The sequence below is a fragment of the Rattus norvegicus genome, chromosome 5 (assembly GCF_021556685.1).
Source record: "Rattus norvegicus strain SHRSP/BbbUtx chromosome 5, alternate assembly SHRSP_T2T, whole genome shotgun sequence".
Lineage (NCBI taxonomy): Eukaryota > Metazoa > Chordata > Mammalia > Rodentia > Muridae > Rattus > Rattus norvegicus.
The window spans coordinates 97,816,674-97,831,055 of NC_141538.1; the positions used below are offsets into that span (position 1 = coordinate 97,816,674).

The 14,382-nt window shown below is 36.5% G+C and overlaps 1 protein-coding gene across 1 annotated transcript in view; it reads right to left on the reverse strand.

The window, feature by feature from the left end:
• Ptprd (protein tyrosine phosphatase, receptor type, D) overlaps positions 1–14,382 on the reverse strand; it is a 2,326,896-nt gene that overhangs the window by 2,038,180 nt on the left and 274,334 nt on the right. The window contains 1 exon segment of the mRNA NM_001427220.1: positions 7,379–7,436. The gene's annotated coding sequence lies outside the window, so the exon portion shown is untranslated.

Below are 14,382 nucleotides of genomic sequence, written 5' to 3' on the forward strand. Positions count from 1 at the left end.
AATAAAAACATAAACTATGAATCTCTGATTATCCCAATGGAAAATAATAATTGTAGTGATAATTCCTGTTCAAGGATAGGAAGATATCGCATGGTTAAGATCACGTTCTTCATAAAATTGCTCTATCATAATGTCTAAAATGCCTAAGGGTGCGGGGAAGATTCTTCTTGAAGTAGATGGTAATTAATGCAGTGATCCACCACTGGGCAAATACAGGGCTTGAGAGAATTTGGAGCACTCAGCCATAAGTCAGATGTCTTATTCAAATCCCTCCTCCCAAGGCCTAGGGATCTATGAGGAAAGAAGGTGGAAGATTATAAGAGTATGACTTTGTGGATAACTTCAGGGAAGGATCAGTTTCTAAACATGACAAGACTGATGAACATATGAACTCACAGGAACTATGCCAGAAGACTTGTTGCACACACTCAAGGCAGATATACAACTAAAAAGAAGACAAAAAGTTGGCATAATGTATCACCTCTATCCAGGAATATATTTGCCCCTGATTGCTACTGGGAGAGGAAAAACACATTTCCCTCAATGGGGTGGAACTGGCTATAGCAACCATAGGACAGGCCCACACTCAGATTAGACAAATTGACTCTTTTTTTTTGTAGCCTACTCTGTTCTCTTTTGTTAGAAAAGAGGGAAAAAAAGATGAAGTTGGGAAGATAGGAGGGAGCTTTGAGAGGAGATGTGTTATAGAAAGGATTATGATTAAACTACACTGTATAAAATAAATAAAAAATTAAAATGATTTAAAAACTTAGAAACATATCTAAGATCATGATGGGGTTTAAAAATTTAGAAATTCTGAAATTCACTAGGAAAAGTAGTGGACATTGTAAGAGAAGTAAGGAAAAGGAAGTGCAGGTACATTTGTTCAAATTATGTTTTAGGATGTGTAATATCCTCAAAAATAAAATATTTTATAAAAATAAAAATAATAAAAAAATCCCTCATAACAATTAAAGCACAAGCTTCAATAAAGAATATGTAGCAACAAGGACTCTTATTTATTATTCATCAGAGTAAATATTAAATATTATCTTTGGAAGATAGTTTGATGTTTCTTAAAATTACTAAAGGTAATATTACACACTTTATTTTATTCTAGGTTCTCAAAAAAGATAGGTCATTCATGAACTAAAGTGTGCAAGCTGGTAGTTAGCTAAAATCAGGTGAAAACACAGATTATATCCTAAAACTGGAATATTACTGTGTAGTCAGAGAAAGGGAATTAAAAAGAGACCTTAGAAAGCAAACATTGTCTGTTTTCTCAAATAGTCACACTATGGAAAATGTATGGCAGATCATATGCAGGAGGTTTCCATGGGCTATGGAACCAGACATATATATTTGCTTAGATGTCACTGGCCTAAGTTCATATCCAGTTAGGAATGTAACATAGAAAAGAATGGATCAGCAAGAATGGGTGCTATAACCTCTGAGAAGAGTAAGTGTAATATAGAAAGCTGTTAGTTTATGAGCCAAGTGAAAAAAAGAAAGAGAAGCAGGGGCATTCTTTATCATTGATTGAACGTGAGGAAAAGTCATCAAATAATGACAGGACAAGAAATGTTCAGAACTGTACCTGTAACAAGAAAACAAGGCCACACAGAAAAATGGTAAATGAACCTAGTGTTACATTTGTGAGATATACAAGGGCTATACTTCAAGTTCGTGAACTGGGAAGTAAGGATTAAGCACACTGCTATAGACACAGAAGTGTAGTATTTTTAAGTGTACAATGAGGAGAGATAACAGTGAGGAGATTTTGAATAGAGAATACTAAGCTAAGAATCATCAGATGTATCCTGCCAGAAACTGGCTTGCAGACGCACCGTCAGCAAATACTGTACTTACACAGAGTACTGAGTCACACTGTCTTCTTCCTTTTTCCAGTTTCATAATTGTAGTATTTGGTGGTCTGACTTGGTTTAATTTAAGTAAGGAAAGACAACAATACTAACTCTTTTGATATAAAATATCTTTATGGCATGTAGACAAATGAACTTAATTATGACAGCAATAAAATTGAATGAAAATTTTCTTTGGTGATCTAGAATATATAGATTGGTAGCAAAATTAGATAGATAATAGCAGATGTGTAGGGAGTTAGGTCATAAATAAGTACATAGACAGCCAGACAGTCAAGAAAATAGATACAGATAAATGGTTCAACAGGGCAAAATTTACCTTCTAAAGGTTGGTACCTATACGGATTTATATATAGTTCTTATCTAGTTAGTTTTTGTTAACTTTACTACCTTCAGGAATTTGGAAAGAGGGAACTTCAATTTTAAAAATACCCTCATCATGGTGACCCCATAGGAAGACTAGCACTTTCAACTAACCTGGATCTCTGATTTCTCTTAGACACTGAACCACCCACCAGGCAGCATACACTAGCTGGTCTGAGGCCCCCAACGCATAAATAGCAGAGTACTGCCTGGTCTAGCCTCAGCGAGAGAAGAAGCACCTAACCCTCAAAAGACTTGAGGCCCCAGGGAAGGGCAAGCCTCCATGCGGGTGGAGTGGGAGTGGGGACATGTTTTTGGAGACAGGGGGAGGAGGAATGGGATGTGGAACTGGGGGAGCACAGACCCGGAGGGAGCAATGAGTGGAATGTAAAACCATAAAAGTAATAAAAAATGCCCTCATCATATTGACATGTAAGCAAGTCTTTAGAGCATTCTATTGACCAATGATTGGTAAGAGAGGGCACCACCCACTATGAGTACTGCTACATTTCATCATGTCTTTCTCATTTTTATAAGAAAGTTGGCTGAGCAAGCTCTACACAACAAGTATGTAAGTACCATTCTTCTGTGGACAGCGCTTCAGGTTCTGTCTCTAGGTTAATATATGCCTGCAGTTTCGCCTCTGACCTCCGTCGGTGAGGAGGTGTTAGCGAAAATAAACATTTTCCTCTCTAAGTAGCTTTGGTTATAATGGTTAAAACAGCAACAGAAAGTAAACAATGTAAGTTCTAAATTATGTCTTTGGTCCTAATATCCATCTTAATATAAAATTTACATGGATTATATTAATAAATATGTTCTCATAAAATTTAGAATATTCACTTAAAAAGAAGCATTATGTGTATGAGTGTTTGACTACATGTCTTTTTGTGTGCCAAGTTGGTGATGAAGTCCAGAACAATGTGTCAGATCTCCTGGAAATGATATTACAATTATGTATGAAAGAATGTGGGGATATGTAGACTGCGCTTGTGTATTTGGAAAAAACAGCCTCTGCTCTTAATTGTTGACATATCTCTCCAGTGCCCAAATTTGTAAACTTTTAATTTGTGGAAATTTTGCTACCAAGATTCTACATTTACCAAAAATTGTTTATTTGTCCATAATTTCATTTTTTTCAATAAAATATGAGAAATTCAGTAAAATAAGAGTTGTAGATATGATTAAAATAATATTCAGTGAGATAATACTTGTCAAGTTATTTAATAAGACAGTATCTCACTGTATCTTTTAGACTGGCATTGGAATCTGATTTGTCACATTTACATTTTCAGAATGTTGAGATAACACGTACGTTCCATTATTCCTATTTTCAGACATTTTACTAAAACAAAAATAAAAATACACGTAAAAACGACTTCATAAACATATTTATCAAAAACATAATCTTCATTGTTTCGTGCTTAGAAGAGATCTGAGCATAGCGTATAGACAGCATTGAGGCATAGAAACACTTGCAATGCTGTTCAAGGGCCATTGTATAAAAGTACTAGACACACATTTTCAACTATATTATGTTTTTTCCAGAATCTAAGCTATGGTTCCATGAAGCAAAGTATCTTCAACAGTATAAAGATAGCTTTCGTCTTAAGATGTATTTTCAACAAGCTCATCCTTGTAAATAATATAACAGTGGAAAATTCACTACGTATCTGCTGGGAAAACTATAACTATCTCGTTTCCCTGTCAGTATTAAAAAGACATGATTACTTTTTATCTTTTTTCACATGGACCTCATCCCATTTGAATCCAGGAACCAAAGAAGAATTATAAAGAGAAGACCAGGATGGAACACCAATGGTTCTTTCTGTGCACACCAAAGTCAGAGAGAGAAATGTAGAATGAGTCAATGGTACACCTGAGTTCCTGCACACACTCAACTCGTGTGGAACAGTGATATTTAAGCATGTCGAGGAATGATTTTTTTGAGACAGCTGACTGAAATTTAATTTCAGAATTTTATCTATTTCATCATAACCTTTCACTGGCAATACTTTTACGAATAAAAGAATGAAATAGACCAAAAAAAAAAAAACCCTCTTTCAGTAACAAATTAATAATATCCACCAATGTCCATGTTAGGTGTCAGTTAAACACAATGTTACAGAGTATTCACTTCACATTTTCACAAGATTGGACTATTTGAATTTTATTACAGCTGTAGATAAAAGTTGTAATGTCTTCCTTTTCTACCTTAAGCCCACACTCACCTTCTCATTATGGTCCTGAATAAATAAAATACCAGATTTATATATAAAACTTGCTTAACTAGCCCCTACATCAAAATGCTGCTTCCTTAAAAGAGAAGAACTGTTAATATTCATTGAATATTGACAACATTTTCGATGGTAAGTGAGGTATTTTATAGAGAGACTCTGTACATGTGGAGAAGAATATATGAGATTTGAAATATAATATACATATATATTATTTAAAAAATACATAGGGTAAATTGAGGTTATATATATGATTCAGTAAAAAGAGGCCAGGTCTGATATTTCAAGGCTATAATCTCTGCACTCAAGTAGCAAAATGATCAAAAATTTTCAAGGTCAGTCTTGTCTATGGGCTAAGTAGAGACCAGCTTGGCCTATATTATAGCCAATTTCAAAAACTAAAATTAATAAAATAAAAACAATACAATGTTAACACTACAATTTATATAGTTTTACTGAGCTATAAAGAACACCAGGGCTATGTTAGGAGTGGGGGTGGCTTGTTCCAAATTTCTTTCATTCACTTCAAGATCACAATTAGGAAATATCAAGACACTGTCATTATTAATGAATAAAAATCCCATAGGAAGTAGTAGAAAAAGTTGTGTTGCATTGAGTACCCAGGTGTTAAGGACTAAGTTAGGGTTAGTATTGCTGAGATGAAACATCATGGTCAAAGCAACTTGGGGAGAATGGGGTTTATTCAGTTTGGTTTTCATAACATTGTTTATCAAAGGAAGTCAGAGCAGAAATGCAAGCAGGCTAGGAACTTACCAAGCTTGCTCAGAATACTCTCTTATATTACCAGGACCCACCTGATCAAGGATGGCCCTATGGACAATGGACTGGACCCTCCTCCATCAATCTCTAATTAAGAAAAATATCCTACAGACTTTCCAACACTTTGGGCTTGTGAAGGTTTTACCCTCTCCCATGGCGCTAGCTTCTGTCAAGTTGCCATATAACCAGCCAGTGCAGGGGCTAACCTACATGTCCTTTTCTGCATGTTACAACCAAGCAGTCGGATTTTGCTTTCAGTGCTAAATAATTTTTATTTAAGAAAAGATATTTTGTGGATGTAGTTTCTTTGTTACCCCAACAAAGTTATTTAGATTAAAACTTCATATGATTTTAGTTTGAAACTATGGCACAAATTAAGCAAGTGCTTCTTATTGTTTCTTATTGTTCTCTTTTTCCAAAGTACACATTTCAGATAGAGATCTCCTATAACTAAAGGTGTTTATTCTCTTCTAAAAACTTCTTTAGGGAGAAATAATATTCCAAAAAGAATGTAATTAATGTAATATGCCTATTTTCACCTCATATAGCATATTCCAAGATAGACTGGTAGGGCACAATCACATCATTTATTAATATAACAGATATGTGTAAAGAACAATTAGAAAGGAAATTGGTATTTGTTCTCCTTAAAATTACTAAGGGACTCTGCGGAAGGCTGGAAGGAATGTGTGCTCAGTTTTAAGGATACTGGTTGCTGTTTGTAAAGATGTGAATGTGTTGTGTAGACCTGTCTAATGTCAGAAGTCGAGATCCAGTAGATCTGACATACCTCTAGCTTCCATAAGGCAGCTCCACAATTATATGGCAACTCTCTTTCAAATACACTCACATACATGAACAATAATAAATCCTAAAAAAATAAAAGAAATCTGAGCAATTGTACTTTATTCTGCGATGCATGCCCTGTTACTTAACAAACCAAAGTTAAAAACTTTACTTTGACCCCTCAGATTACTAAATCATAAGCATTGATGCTCACACTTTAGTATTCACAGCAATTTTTCTATAGGAATGGCTATTATTATTACTTTAAAAGCATAAAAACAGCAAAATAATACATCTTCAACACATTTAATGGGTTAAAAGGGTTTTCTTAATAAGCCTCAGTTAAACTATTTTGATAAAGCATCACTCACTTCCTCATCACAGTCGTCACTTAGTCTGGTCGCCATTAACACAATCTTTCCATTTTCTCTACCTCTATGCTTCAACCTTTGTCTTTTTCTCAAAAGAAATTGATTTCATCCAACTACACATACCTATCTCTTGTGCAGCTCAAAATGACAATTGTTTCTTTAAAGCAATTCTTTCACGGTATCTGAGGTCAATAAAAGATTTTCCTTTTGGAATGTTCCCTCTACTTAACTTGGCAACTTGTCAGTCTCTGCTCATGACAGAATGCACATGTATTCCCAATATTTCTGTGCCTGTGTACAGATATAATTGCATCCATGCTCTTTACTGCAAAAAGCTTTCAAATTTGCTACTTGGGGGACAAAACAAAAGCATAGAAGTCTTAGAGCATGTAGAGTATCAACTCAAGTAATCTTTAATTCCCTACTTCAGTATCTTGATATTTGTCCCACAACAGATAGTTATAATCCAATAGGCTACATAATTTCAATGATTACCACTTTTGTCATTGTTTCCCATATCCAAAAATCAACAACAGCAAATACAACATCTTTGATGTCTTAGAGATGAAAAGCTATAATGTACTTTTGACATTAAATATCTGTACAAACCAACAATCATCTTAAGGCCTTGGTTTATCTGCATTGACAGAAGTAAATAACCTTTCTTACACTATTTTATGAAAATTAAATGAGGGTAATTTCCCTAAGATCACGGGACAGAAAGTTCTCAATCAGATGTTAATGTCTCTGTTGTGTTACACTATCTCTTCAACTAAATCATTAATTCTAAAAGGAATATAGCAAATAGCAAGAAACCCTACAAATTGTATAAAATTAGGGCTGCTGCACAAATGGAACAGGGAATGAGAACTGCTATTTTATTCCAAAATGAAAACTATCATTTTATATAGAGAATTCAAAAGGAAGAAAATTTAATTGATCTGCCGATATGACTTACTAGTTACGTGATTTTGAGATAGGTCCTCCTTTACTTCTTTGACTCTTCATTTCTTCACCTGCAAAAATGAGGACATAATACTATGTTCATGTTCTTTTGAGGTTATTAAATAAATCCATTTATTTATTCTATGAATGAAAATTTATTCAAATATAAAATATAAAAACATATATTTCTATCAACTATGAATGAGGCAAAATATTCAGTCTCACATGTTTTTTCTCATGTCTGCCTTGCTACTTGAGCTGCTAATAGAAGAATTTTTGCATCCCTGGTAGTCAGTCACTTACTTAGCCCTATTTGGGATTGTGTGTGTGCGTGTGTGTGTGTGTGTGTGTGTGTGTGTGTGTGTGTGCATGTTTTCACAAAATATAACCCATGTATTCTCTGAATAGAAGAGTCTTAGAAACTACAAGAGTTATCTTACTAGGTATTGTGCAAACTGTTTGGCTTTTGTTTTGTTTTTGATTTTTCTAAACTGAAGCTTTCTTAATGAACTTCTACCACTCCAATGTATACAGAAGAAAATGTGTCCTTTCATTCAAAAGTTACATTGTGGAATAAATGAAAGTGGGTAAAATTGATGTTTGGTTGCTTAGCAATCAGATTTTGTATAGTTTTCATGTGAATGTACTATATATCAATTTCAACCTCAGTAAATATGTCCAGATTACTGCCACACCAAGGAAGGTTTAGTGTAAAAATCTAGTGCAAGGTGTTTAGAATATGCTTTGGAGTCAATTGGATGACTTTTCCCATTTCAATGGTATCCTGAGAAATTAATATCTTAAACAACTAGTTACTTGTAAAAAGCAGGTAATTATACTTATCTTCCTGCTTTTGTTTCTACTTTATACTTATTAAGTAATAGTTGTTATAGGAAAACACTAGTTGCCAGTGAGTTCATAAGTAATATTATTTCTTCATCCTGGAATCTAATTTTCTACACAGTGGCCATTCAGGCAGTGAGTGCTAACAGCTCGACTTTTTAATGGCTTCTTGCACAGTGCTCTCTAAGTTTCTAACCTTTTGAAGCTCTTAAAACAAAGTCAAATAATGATACTGCTGTGACAGAAGTGTATGCTGGAATCAATAGATTGTGCTTCTTGGAATAAATTGCAATTAAAGTGGGTAGTGCTTGATTGCTTGACAGTAGGTAGTCTTCCTTGCACAAACAAACTGAAGCCTCAATCTGCTTCATAAAGTAATTAGCACGAACTTCATATGCATTCCATCCTGCAACCATCCATTGATATTGACTCCTGTCCACATCATGAATGTGCCCTTGTCTTTTGTGACAGATAACAAGTACACTTTTGTTAATTCTTATCTATAATAATCATTTTTTAATTTTGTGGAATGAGGACACATTAATCATATTTCTAAGTCATCATTCTAACAATTGTGAACATTTAGATTTAGCATGGAAATTTCAGCATTTCTATGACTTTAATACAAAATGATTCATGCATTCAGAAATTGAAAAGGCAACCATCAGTCAGTGGAAGATTCTGATTACTGAACATATCTTGTATTAGAATATATATATGCAAATAATATCCATACTACAAAATTTAACAAAATATAACAAAACTAGATTTTCATTAAAATTTTTAATAATCTGAAGACAGACTCAACATTAATATCTGAAAGTGAAAAATTCAATATTCTAATGTATATTGTTCTTTATTTTTAATTTTAGCAATCTTTATTTGATGTAGTATTGTACCTATAATAAATTCCTTCATAAATTTTAGTAAGTATTATAAACTTACTAAAGAAAATAATCTTTGATTGGACAGGAAAAACCACTTAAGATGTATATTTTCGGCTGCCGCTGCAGAGAGCCCCTGGGCAGCACCCCACGAGCGAACCTGAGCCTCTGGACCACAGGTAAGACCAAATTTTCTGCTGCAAGAAAGCTGCCTGGTGAGCTTGGGACACACGGAAGCAGAATTTCTCTAGGACCGGGCACGTTCTGTGTTTACCGGAAGTCCCACACCCGCGGATCCCGGCCCGCAGCAGCTCTCTGCTCCCAGACCCAGTGAGAGAGAGACCCAACCGCCTGGACAAGTGGGCACTCCTGAGGCTGCAGAGCGGAAGAGACCACCAACACTGCTCACCCCTGCCCACATCCCTGGCCCAAGGGGAAACTGTATAAGGCCTCTGGGCTCCCGTGGGGGAGGGCCCAGGAGAGGCAGGACCCCTGTCAGAGACACCGCCGGACCCTGAAGGAAACAGACCGGATAAACAGTTCTCTGCACCCAAATCCCGTGGGAGGGAGAGCTAAACCTGCAGAGAGGCAGACAAGCCTGGGAAACCAGAAGAGACTGCTCCCTGCACACACATCTCGGACGCCAGAGGAAAAAGCCAAAGACCATCTGGAACCCTGGTGCACTGAAGCTCCCGGAAGGGGCGGCACAGGTCTTCCTGGTTGCTGCCTCTGCAGAGAGCCCCTGGGCAGCACCCCATGAGCGAACCTGAGCCTCGGGACCACAGGTAAGACCAAATTTTCTGCTGCAAGAAAGCTGCCTGGTGAACTCAAGACACAGGCCCACAGGAACAGCTGAAGACCTGTAGAGAGGAAAACCTACACGCCCGAAAGCAGAACACTCTGTCCCCATTAAAGACTGAAAGAGAGGAAAACAGGTCTACAGCACTCCTGACACACAGGCTTATAGGACAGTCTAGCCACTGTCAGAAATAGCATAACAAAGTAACACTAGAGATAATCTGATGGCGAGAGGCAAGCGCAGGAACCCAAGCAACAGAAACCAAGACTACATGGCACCATCGGAGCCAAATTCTCCCATTAAAACAAACATGGAATATCCAAACACACCAGAAAAGCAAGATCTCGTTCCAAAATCATTTTTGATCATGATGCTGGAGGACTTCAAGAAAGACATGAAGAACTCCCTTAGAGAACAAGTAGAAGCCTACAGAGAGGAATCGCAAAAATGCCTGAAAGAATCGCAAAAATCCCTGAAAGAATTCCAGGAAAACACAATCAAACAATTGAAGGAATTAAAAATGGAAATAGAAGCAATCAAGAAAGAACACATGGAAACAACCCTGGATATAGAAAACCAAAAGAAGAGACAAGGAGCTGTAGATACAAGCTTCACCAACAGAATACAAGAGATGGAAGAGAGAATCTCAGGAGCAGAAGATTCCATAGAAATCATTGACTCAACTGTCAAAGATAATGTAAAGCGGAAAAAGCTACTGGTCCAAAACATACAGGAAATCCAGGACTCAATGAGAAGATCAAACCTAAGGATAATAGGCATAGAAGAGAGTGAAGACTCCCAGCTCAAAGGACCAGTAAATATCTTCAACAAAATCATAGAAGAAAACTTACCTAACCTAAAAAAAAAGATACCCATAGACATACAAGAAGCCTACAGAACTCCAAATAGATTGGACCAGAAAAGAAACACCTCCCGTCACATAATTGTCAAAACACCAAACGCACAAAATAAAGAAAGAATATTAAAAGCAGTAAGGGAAAAAGGTCAAGTAACATATAAAGGCAGACCTATCAGAATCACACCAGACTTCTCGCCAGAAACTATGAAGGCCAGAAGATCCTGGACTGATGTCATACAGACCCTAAGAGAACACAAATGCCAGCCCAGGTTACTGTATCCAGCAAAACTCTCAATTAACATTGATGGAGAAACCAAGATATTCCATGACAAAACCAAATTTACACAATATCTTTCTACAAATCCAGCACTACAAAGGATAATAAATGGTAAAGCCCAACATAAGGAGGCAAGCTATACCCTAGAAGAAGCAAGAAACTAATTGTCTTGGCAACAAAACAAAGAGAATGAGAGCACACAAACATAACCTCACATCCAAATATGAATATAAAGGGAAACAATAATCACTATTCCTTAATATCTCTCAATAGCAATGGCCTCAACTCCCCAATAAATAGACATAGATTAACAAACTGAATACGCAACGAGGACCCTGCATTCTGCTGCCTACAGGAAACACACCTCAGAGACAAAGACAGACACTACCTCAGAATGAAAGGCTGGAAAACAACTTTCCAAGCAAATGGTCAGAAGAAGCAAGCTGGAGTAGCCATTCTAATATCAAATAAAATCAATTTCCAACTAAAAGTCATCAAAAAAGATAAGGAAGGACACTTCATATTCATCAAAGGAAAAATCCACCAAGATGAACTCTCCATCCTAAATATCTATGCCCCAAATACAAGGGCACCTACATACTTAAAAGAAACCTTACTAAAACTCAAAACACACATTGCACCTCACACAATAATAGTGGGAGATTTCAACACCCCACTCTCATCAATGGACAGATCATGGAAACAGAAATTAAACAGTGATGTAGACAGACTAAGAGAAGTCATGAGCCAAATGGACTTAACGGATATTTATAGAACATTCTATCCTAAAGCAAAAGGATATACCTTCTTCTCAGCTCCTCATGGTACTCTCTCCAAAATTGACCATATAATTGGTCAAAAAACGGGCCTCAACAGGTACAGAAAGATAGAAATAATCCCATGCGTGCTATCGGACCACCACGGCCTAAAACTGGTCTTCAATAACAGTAAGGGAAGAATGCCCACATATACGTGGAAATTGAACAATGCTCTACTCAATGATAACCTGGTCAAGGAAGAAATAAAGAAAGAAATTAAAGACTTTTTAGAATTTAATGAAAATGAAGGTACAACATACTCAAACTATGGGACACAATGAAAGCTGTGCTAAGAGGAAAACTCATAGCGCTGAGTGCCTGCAGAAAGAAACAGGAAAGAGCATACATATGTCAGCAGCTTGACAGCACACCTAAAAGCTCTAGAACACAAAGAAGCAAATACACCCAGGAGGAGTAGAAGGCAGGAAATAATCAAACTCAGAGCTGAAATCAACCAAGTAGAAACAAAAAGGACCATAGAAAGAATCAACAGAACCAAAAGTTGGTTCTTTGAGAAAATCAACAAGATAGATAAACCCTTAGCCAGACTAACGAGAGGACACAGAGAGTGCGTCCAAATTAACAAAATCAGAAATGAAAAGGAGACATAATTACAGATTCAAAGGAAATTCAAAAAACATCAGATCTTACTATAAAAACCTATATTCAACAAAATTTGAAAATCTTCAGGAAATGGACAATTTCCTAGACAGATACCAGGTATCGAAGTTAAATCAGGAACAGATAAACCAGTTAAACAACCCCATAACTCCTAAGGAAATAGAAGCAGTCATTAAAGGTCTCCCAACCAAAAAGAGCCCAGGTCCAGACGGGTTTAGTGCAGAATTCTATCAAACCTTCATAGAAGACCTCATACCAATATTATCCAAACTATTCCACAAAATTGAAACAGAGGGAGCCCTACCGAATTCCTTCTACGAAGCCACAATTACTCTTATACCTAAACCACACAAAGACACAACAAAGAAAGAGAACTTCAGACCAATTTCCCTTATGAATATCGACGCAAAAATACTCAATAAAATTCTGGCAAACCGAATTCAAGAGCACATCAAAACAATCATCCACCATGATCAAGTAGGCTTCATCCCAGGCATGCAGGGATGGTTTAATATACGGAAAACCATCAACGTGATCCATTATATAAACAAACTGAAAGAACAGAACCACATGATCATTTCATTAGATGCTGAGAAAGCATTTGACAAAATTCAACACCCCTTCATGATAAAAGTCCTGGAAAGAATAGGAATTCAAGGCCCATACCTAAACATAGTAAAAGCCATATACAGCAAACCAGTTGCTAACATTAAACTAAATGGAGAGAAACTTGAAGCAATCTCACTAAAATCAGGGACTAGACAAGGCTGCCCACTCTCTCCCTACTTATTCAATATACTTCTTGAAGTTCTAGCCAGAGCAATCAGACAACAAAAGGAGATCAAGGGGATACAGATCGGAAAAGAAGAGGTCAAAATATCACTATTTGCAGATGACATGATAGTATATTTAAGTGATCCCAAAAGTTCCACCAGAGAACTACTAAAGCTGATAAACAACTTCAGCAAAGTGGCTGGGTATAAAATTAACTCAAATAAATCAGTTGCCTTCCTCTATACAAAAGAGAAACAAGCCGAGAAAGAAATTAGGGAAACGACACCCTTCATAATAGACCCAAATAATATAAAGTACCTCGGTGTGACTTTAACCAAGCAAGTAAAAGATCTGTACAATAAGAACTTCAAGACACTGAGGAAAGAAATTGAAGAAGACCTCAGAAGATGGAAAGATCTCCCATGCTCATGGATTGGCAGGATTAATATAGTAAAAATGGCCATTTTACCAAAAGCAATCTACAGATTCAATGCAATCCCCATCAAAATTCCAATCCAATTCTTCAAAGAGTTAGACAGAACAATTTGCAAATTCATCTGGAATAACAAAAAACCCAGGATAGCTAAAGCTATCCTCAACAATAAAAGGACTTCAGGGGGAATCACTATCCCTGAACTCAAGCAGTATTACAGAGCAATAGTGATAAAAACTGCATGGTATTGGTACAGAGACAGACAGATAGACCAATGGAATAGAATTGAAGACCCAGAAATGAACCCACACACCTATGGTCACTTGATTTTTGACAAAGGAGCCAAAACCATCCAATGGAAAAAAGATAGCATTTTCAGCAAATGGTGCTGGTTCAACTGGAGTGCAACATGTAGAAGAATGCAGATCGATCCATCCTTATCACCCTGTACAAAGCTTAAGTCCAAGTGGATCAAGGACCTCCACATCAAACCAGACACACTCAAACTAATAGAAGAAAAATTAGGGAAGCATCTGGAACACATAGGCACTGGAAAAAATTTCCTGAACAAAACACCAATAGCTTATGCTCTAAGATCAAGAATCGACAAATGGGATCTCATAAAACTGCAAAGCTTCTGTAAGGCAAAGGACACTGTGGTTAGGACAAAACGGCAACCAACAGATTGGGAAAAGATCTTTACCAATCC